The following is a 7,772-nucleotide window of genomic DNA, read 5'->3' on the forward strand; positions in this document are numbered from 1 at the left end:
ATGGTAGAAAAGGATGAAGCTGCACCTATCAGGAGTCAGAGAATATGTTGTATATTATCTGGAGAATGACTTCATCACACTGAGAACCCATCCATTGACAATGGAAGAGATAAAGGCAAAGCAAGAACATATCCAAGCAATGATTGAAATAACATCTGCATTGACCGACTCAGAGTTTAATGATCTAGAAGGCTGCAATGATGCAAAGGCTATGTGGGATAATCTCATATCAGTATATAGAGGAGATGAACATGTTCAAAGAGAAAAAGTAGATAGTCTAAGAGGACAACTTGAATCTATGAGGATGAATGAAGGTGAGAACATAACTCAGTACAGTACAAGACTAAAGGAGATTGTCAATCAAATCAAAGGAGTAGGTGGAACTATTGAAGAAAAGGATATAACAAGTAAGTTGTTAAGAACCCTTCTATCGGCTTATGCAATCAAAGTCTCTGCAATCAATGAATTGAGGTCTATACCTAATATGCCAGTTTCTTTAGATGCTACTATTGGTAAGCTACATGCATTTGAGTTAAGTAACTTTGATAATAGTGGATCTTTGGTAAATAAAGTTGAATTTGCATTTAGTTCTTTTCATCTTGATGAATCTAATGATTATAATGAAAGAAAGTATAAGTAATCTGATGGATATCACAATGGAGCAAGTGAAAGATTTCATAAGAACATGGAAGAAGTACACAAACTGTATGAGGAAATCAGAAAGCAAGAAGAGTTTGAAGCACTATTAGCCAGAAAGTTACCATGAGGCAAAGGTAAGTATAAAGGAAAACTACCTTTGAAATGTTTCAATTGCGATAAAATAGGACATATGGCTTCTAACTGTCCTGACAAAGAATCTACTGAAAAGAGCGATTACTGAGATGACAGACAAAAAGACAATCATTACAGAGGACACCAAGACTTCAGAAGAAGAGATAGAAAGACATGCTTAATATCTGATGAGGAATCCAATGATGATAAATCAGATGAAACTGAAACAGAGGAAGTAGTTTATGTGGCTATCAAAGATGGATCAGATGAAGAAAGGTATGAAGAAAAAGCCCTAATATCTCACGTAAATACTAATGATTCTTGGATCATAGATAGTGGATGCTCACATCATATGACAGGAGATAAACACAAATTTGTTATGTTAGAAGATTATGATGGAGGCTATGTAAGATTTGGTAATGATGCACCATGTTCGGTGAAAGCTAAAGGATCTATAACACTTCTTGACAATGCAAGATGCAATGATGTTTATTGGGTTGAAGGTTTGAAATACAATTTGTTGAGTGTAGCATAGCTAAACAATACAAGTTACCGAATAGAATTTTAGAAGGGAATTGTCAAAGTTCATGACAAGAATGGAAAGTTAGCTGCTATCGGGACACAAACAAAAGGTAACACATTTCACCTTGACTCAACTTGGAACAAGTGTCTGTATGCAAAGATAGATGATACATGGTTATGGCATAAAAGGTTTTGTCATGTAAATTTTGATAATCTGATCAAAATAAGTAAGAAGCACCATGTAAGAGGTCTACCGAGTCCTGAAAACCCTAAGAATGCTATGTGCCGAGGATGCCAGATGGGTAAGATGACAAGATCAAGCTTTACAAGTAAGTCTTACACTTCTAAGGGAATTTTAGATCTTGTGCACACTGATCTTTGTGGTCCTATGAAAGTTCAAAGTTATTATGGTGATAAATATTTCATATTATTTGTGGATGACTATTCAAGGATGATGTCAGTAATGTTTTTAAAAGAAAAATTAGAAGCTTTTCAAATGTTTAAATGGTACAAGGCAAGAGTTGAAAATGAAACAGGAAGACAACTGAAATGTCTTAGATCAGATAGAGGAGGAGAGTTCACATCTGATGAGTTCAACTTATTCTGCAATGATCATGGTATTAAAAGACAAGTCTCTGCACCGAGAACTCCACAACAAAATGGAATAGCTGAGAGAAGAAACAGATCTATTGTGGATTGTGCTAGAAAACTGATGATTGAAAGAAAGTGCCACAAACATTTTGGAGAGAAGCAATAAGCACAGTAGTTTACACCCTAAACCAAGTACAACTGAAGAAAGGTACTTTGAAGACACCATATGAAATTTGGTATGACAAGAAACCTAATGTAAGTTATTTTAAAATCTTTGGAAGTAGATGCTATGTACACAAAGATGATAGAAATGGCAAGTTTGATCAGAAAAGTGAAGAAGGAACATTTCTAGGTTATTCTTCTAGAAGCAAAGCATTTAAATGTCTGATCAAATCATCTAGTAAAATAGTAGAAAGTGCAAATGTGAAAATTAATGAATTTGTAGAAAGAAATGATGAAGGAAATTCCAAAGAACCAGAAGATTATGATGAATTTGTCTATGTTCAACCGACAAGTCCTACTGAGAAAACTATTGAAGAAAATATCCATTTACTGAGCGATGAAGAAGATCATACAGAGCCTACTGAGCCTATATTAGCCAAGTATGTCAGAAGACATCATGTACCAAGTCAGATTATAGGAGATAAGGATGATCCAGTGATGACAAGGAACAAACTGAGACATAACACATGTCTGATATCTGAATTTGAACCAAGAATAGTGAAAGAGGCATTTAACAGTGAAGATTGGATACATGCTATGATAGAAGAGATTGATCAAATCAAGAAGAATGACACATGGACACTAATCCCAAGACCGAAGGACAAAAATGTAATTGGTACAAAGTGGATTTTCAGAAACAAAATAAATGAAAAAGGAGAGGTCATTCGAAATAAAGCAAGACTAGTTTGCAAAGGTTATGCTCAAGAAGAAGGAATTGATTATGGTGAAACTTTTGCACCTGTGGATAGACTTGAAGGAGTAAGAACATTGTTGGCATATGCTGCTTTCAAAAATTTCAAAGTATATCAAATAGATGTGAAATCTACATTTCTGAATGGAATATTAGAAGAAGAAGTTTTTATTGAACAACCTGAAGGATTTGTTGAAGACAATAATAAAGATCAGGTATGTAAATTGAACAAAGCATTATATGGTCTGAAACAAGCACCTAGAGCATGGTATGAAAGATTGCACTCTTATTTGATTAAGATTGGTTTTATAAGGACAAGTGAGAACAACAATATGTACATGAAGAATGATGAAAATGGAATACTGATCTTAGCCATATTTGTTGATGATATTATATTTTGTGGAAATGACTCTCTTTGTAAGAACTTTGGAAATGAAATGAGCAAAGAGTTTGAGATGTCATTAATCATTGAGATAAAGTATTTTATAGGTTTACAAATACTGCAAATAAAAAATGAGATTTTCATTACTCAATCCAAGTACATAAAGGAAATCTTGAAGAAATTTGGAATGGAGGATTCAAAACCAGTAAGTACTCCTATGACTATCAACTGTAAACTATCAAAGAATGATGAATCTGCATCTGTTGATGAGACACTTTACCTATCCATGATTGGAAAGCTACAATATGTTGTTCACAACAAACCAGACATAGCACATGCAGTAGGTATAGTTGCAAGATTCTCTGCAGATCCTAAGGAAACACACATGACAACAATCAAAAGAATTTTTAGATACTTGAAAGGCATAGAGGATTATGGCTTAGTATATTAGAAAGGAAATGATTTTGATTTAACAGTGTATACTGATGCTGATTGGGTAGGCAACATTGATGATAGAAAAAGCACAAGTGGAGGGGCTTTTTTTTTAGGAGAAAGACTAGTGAGTTGGCTTAGCAAGAAACAAGGATGTGTTTCACAGTCAACAACAGAAGCTGAATACATTGCTGCAGCATTGAATTGTACCAACATTGCATGGATCAAACAACTTTTGGAAGGTATAAATGAGAAAGTTACTGAGCCAGTAACTATATTCTGTGACAATACTAGTGCCATTAACATTTCAAAGAATCCTATTATGCACTCTAAGACAAAGCACATCTCTATCAAATATCATTATCTTAGAGAAGAAGCTCAAGAGAAGAAAGTGGTGTTGGAATATGTTAGCATAAAGGAACAAATAGCAGATATCTTCACCAAGCCACTACCAAGGGACACTTTTGAATATCTCAGAAGTAAGTTAGGGGTCATACCCCTATCTTCTACTCACTGACCAAGTTCGGTGAAAGCATCAATTCAATGACTCTATCGAATATCTTTTTAGAGTTGATGCTGATTTACACACTTTAGGATGTTTTCTAAAGGTGTATAGGAAATAATGCAGTATACAATATAGGGAATAGGAATTCAAGACAAAATGCTCTGACTGAGACTCAGTTGATACACAACAGCAGGAAATCACTTCATACAGGAAGAAATTATGTTTTAGTTCTTTACTTTTTGGCATTGTTGTCAAAGGGGGAGAAGACTAATTGAAAAGAAGACTGAAACTGAAAGGGGAGAAGACTGGAGAAAAGAGGAGAATTCTAATGTATGGGGGAGAATTCTGATGACAACAAGAGAGCATTTTATCATTTCAGAAGCACAACAATCTGAATCAATTAGGTCAAATCAATTGGTTTTGCCATCAATGCCAAAGGGGGAGATTGTTGGCATTTCAATAAGGATATTGAGAAGGTTGTTGATGATTATGGATATAACTGATTAAGGATGTTTACTGTCTTGATATTATTATTTTGTCATTGATGTCAAGAAATTGATTTTCTAATTCAGTATGATGTTTCCATATCTTGAGAAGTATGATTTGAAGAGTATAAAGATGTCGGTAAAAGACACAGAAAGAATATGATGAATAAGGGGATGAATAAGGTATTCAATGGGCAACTATTACCGAGTTAGACAATGATGAGATCATGATGTTTAGATTGTTTTAACATCATACATATGTTGTAGATTGTAAGGTTAATACTATACTATGTTACCGAGCAAAGAACCTAGTTGGTAAACCCTAAGGAACCTAGTCGGTAAACCCTAAGGTTATCGCTATCGGTTAATGAAGGCAAAATGTCTACCGAGTGAAGTTTAGTATTTATTGAGTTGTAACCGAGCTATAACAGAATACATTAAATGGTTACATGCATTATTTAATGAAGGAAGCTGATGAGCTGGAACTGATTAAATGATTGGTATGTCGTGCATGAAGTTTGTTAATGAATCTATGGCAAAGGAAAATCAGCATGAAAATCTACAACTTAGATTGAACTGTACTACCCTAGCACAAGTTCCAAGGTAGGGTAAAATGTTTTTAGATCGAAGGATACATTGAACTTGGTCAAAGTTTGAAGATCTGATGGCTATGATTGATCATGGGAAATGTGATCAAGGAGATTAAGTGGTTAGCTAATTGTTTATAAATATGGAACTGTTGATAAACAATGTATGTGGGCAAATGTATGCATAGGGATGCTACATAGTGATTACCAAGCATAGAAGCTTGAAGACCTATTTGAATAACAGAGTATAGAAGCCCAGCAGATGGACAAGATTAGTTCTATGTCTAGATTGTATTGAGCAAATAAGAATTTGCTTTAGCATTTTAGATGTGAAGTTGCAGATAGATTTTTATTACTGTTATTTTGTAAAAGTGATAGAAAATCTCTTAACCGAGTGGACTTAACAGTCTTATTTGTAAAACCCTCTAGCAAGGTGACATTCTGATTGAGTGTTTGAAATCCTTTAACAAGGTCACTTATAACAAGGTGAAGATCCTAATAGATCTGAGGGAAATCCCTTAACCGGGTCACATCTAGCAATGTGTTTGTAATCTTTAACATGATTTGCTTTTAACTGAGCATACTCTAGAAGAGTATATTTCTTAGTGGGTCTGAAATCCCACAGTGGTTTTTCCCTATTTGGGCTTCCATGTTAAATCTGGTGTTATGAGGTTTATGATGTTTATATGCTTTTGAGTTTGCATGTTTAGCAGTTTTGGTTATATTACTGAAGTATATGTTACCGAGGTTGAATCTGATGTTTTTATGGAAGATTATGTTTGTATGATTCACCCCCCCTCTCATCTTGTTGGCTATTGGATCTGTACTTATATTAAGTATCAGAACTATCAAGTATTTCCTTATTTATAGTTAAATGTTATTTTATTGGATTACTGACATGGACTGACACATTTATTTTATATGTGAGTTGCGTTATATGCATGTTGTCATGTTTGTGAGTGTATGGGGTGTGAGGAGATGATGTTCCTTCACTCACTTCGGTGAGACAAGGAACGTCATGATTCTCCTTCACCGATGTGTTTATTGTGGTTGTATATATATATGTGTGGTTCATTGATGCAGGGAATTGTAGGTACAAGTACTGTGTAGGTATGGTGTATTGACTCCACCTGGATTCATAAGTCTGAGCATACCTTATTGACCTGATGGAAGTGGAGGAGATAGTTGTAAGGCCCTACAATTAACCCTAACCATGCTCAAAGTGAGCATCGAAAGTCATCCGTCAGTTGCCTATGTTGGTATGCGGGTCATGTGTTTGTTTAGTATTTGTAAGTTGCATGTTATGCGTTTTGTGAAGTTAATTATTAAATCTTAAAGTATTTAATTAGTAAATGTATTTTATTTGCATATTTAAATTAAGGGATAAAAAGTTAACTAGACCCCTTAGTATTATATATTGTTAAATCCATTTGTTCAATGCATTAAATTAGGGAATTTGATCAATTGTTATTTTAAATTATGAAATTATATATGTGAATGTATTTTTGTAAAAGTTAATTAGAAATTGGAAAAGTAAAATATCTCCCTCATTGACTTTTTGAAATGAAAATTTGAGATTTTAATTATATTTGGAAAATGAAAATTTAAGGAGAAAGACAATTTTGGAAATGCACTTTATGAGAAATGTTTTGATTGGGTAGGAATAATTTTAACCTGGAATAGAATTTTAGGTTAAATTTTTTCTATTTATCTATGTTTTTCACGGGAAGAGAGGCGACGAGTTTTTGGTTGGAAATTTGGTCTTCATCTCTATTTGAGGAATTTGTTCAGTTCATATATTATCTTCCAAGATAGCTTATTAAGGTCGATGTTTGTAAAACCTTTGTTTTTGAAGTTTATTGATTTGAAGAAAATCTTCGTGTGTTTGAAATCATCTAGTTGCAAACTCATTTTAGTTTTGTTGGAAAGAGAAAGATAGCATTTAAATTTGGAATTTAAACCCCTTTAGTTTCTTTTCTATTTCCCAGTCATTTCTAAATTTGTTGAAAAATTAGTTTCATGTTGAAATTTGTGAATGGTTGTTCACTGTGTTTTTGGAAAAAAAGATTTCATTTTTGAAGTTTTCAATTTGTTTATAAAATAGAAATAGTTTATTTATTGTGTTTTAATTTGGGGAAAGTTTAAAAATTGGTTGAATTTCACCCTTGTATGGGGTTATGCTGGCAAAATTTGCCCAAATTTGGTTGCGTGGAAGTGGAATTGTTTAAAAAAAATGGTTCATTCTCTATTAATTGTCTCAGAAAATTTTCTGAGTATACTATGAATTGGGGGGGCAGGGGGGGTGGTTGATTTTTTCCCTTTTTTTAAAAAAAGAGGAAGAATTAAAATTTGACGATTAATTTTTTTTTTAGACTCAGAATTTTTCTGAGTTTATAGCTAGGGAAGTTGTTTGTAAATTATTTAAAAAAAAAAGAATATTATAAAATATAATTTATTATGTTGGGGGTTTTTGATGTGTCGTGGGCCCCATGACCCATGGCTGGGGAGTTGTTGCTTCCCCAAGCCATGGGAAGGGAGCCATGGCGGTGGAGGCCATGTCGTGGCCGTGGACAACCATGTGCTA

This window comes from Cryptomeria japonica, chromosome 9, assembly GCF_030272615.1.
Source record: "Cryptomeria japonica chromosome 9, Sugi_1.0, whole genome shotgun sequence".
NCBI classification, from domain to species: domain Eukaryota; kingdom Viridiplantae; phylum Streptophyta; class Pinopsida; order Cupressales; family Cupressaceae; genus Cryptomeria; species Cryptomeria japonica.